This window comes from Drosophila suzukii, chromosome 2L (genome assembly GCF_043229965.1).
Source record: "Drosophila suzukii chromosome 2L, CBGP_Dsuzu_IsoJpt1.0, whole genome shotgun sequence".
Lineage (NCBI taxonomy): Eukaryota > Metazoa > Arthropoda > Insecta > Diptera > Drosophilidae > Drosophila > Drosophila suzukii.
In genome coordinates, this window is record NC_092080.1 from 3802706 (window position 1) to 3804326 (window position 1621).

Sequence of the window (1621 nt, forward strand, 5' to 3'; positions counted from 1 at the left end):
CATTATTATGCATATAAATTGAATCCTCTTTTTATGTAAGGACATAAACTTTTCGGAGAACGTCCTATAAATATTAAATTATTATATTATAAATTTGAAGTTCTTTAAACAAATTACAATTTTTCCCCTTTGGCACCTATATATTTCATTTTTTTCAATAGCTCAATCAACCGTATGGTTTGAATCACTGCATTTACTTTTTAATACTATTCCAATTATATTTTTTCAATCTATTTAATTGCAACATCGATGCTTTGCTACCAATTTCAGAGCCATTGATGCCGCTACAAGGGCATAAACCAAAATTGTAATTAAATTCGAGGCCTTGGCCAGCACAGAAAGCCCATGTGTGCTCAAACAGGCAAAGGCTGAAACAAAAAAAACCGAAATTCAAAATGCAAAACCCCAACCAAGTCCGGCATAAATATTTGCCAGATGCAGCAGCTGCAGATATTACAAAGGCCATAGCAGGAGCGAAAAAAAAGAATGCAAAACGATTTTGGGGCATATCAGAAATCGATTTTGGGCTGTAGGTTTACCAATTAGCTCCGCAAACAAAGCCATGTATATTGTAGGATCCCCAGGTGGTGAGTAAGGCAAGGGGTAAAAGTAAACCAAACGTGAGTTATTCTCTTTATATGGCGCACTCACCTGCACAAAGCTATCGAACACTTGAGGCTGAAAGCCGAATCCTTTTGTTGCAGTGACAGGCTCCTGGAAAATAGAGCTGAAATCCCTTGTACTCACGGACCCGCATCGAAAATGCATTTCCATTAACTTTTTCGGTTCGAGATCAACGGAGCGCATGAAGATGTCAAAATGCACTTTTCCCCCATTCAGGCAATGGGTAAAGTATTAAGGCGTTCACTTTCGAAAGTACTAAAAGTTTGCTACATAAAACCTTCTGAATATGCAACGAAATATAAAAATAATGGAACTATATATAAGGAAACTATAATGAGCTTCTTAAATTTATTGGGATTATATGTATAGTATATTTTTAAATTTATTAAAATACTATAAATTCTAAAGGTGGAAGATTTCCATTTAGAAAGGCTCAAAAGCCGCGAGTAATCCTTCCTCTCGTTCAACGCTGCGTATGCGTAATATTTCAGACAGCATTATCAAACGTGCGTCATATTCTCAGAGTGCTTAGAAAATGATGCTCGTTAAAACCGTCAAAGCAACAGCATCCTGGCTAGGGATAACAACCAGAATGGCTCCAGGCATTCATGAAAATCAGTGAACTCTTGCTTTCGATGTTCTTTTCCCTTTTCGGTATTGTTGTTGGCAAATTAATGGAACACAAGGCTCACATTTTCATGTCAGCGAGCAAAGCGAGTGAGCTTTCGTTTTTTAGTTGCCCTTAATAAAAGGGCTTTGTAAAAATTCTAGTGCATTTTTCCAAAAGCTTTGACTGCCTTATTTTAGTACTTGATTATAATTTCTTCTATTGTAAATTAAAAAAAGTAGTTTATACAAAAAACATGGGAGAACACTATGGTGGAGTGCCTCGACTATCAGATACCCATTATTTAGCTGAAGGGAGTGCAAGGGGAAACGAGATTTGGAAGCAGGAAAACGACTTTTCGAGATTGCAGGGCGACCAAATATTTGGTCT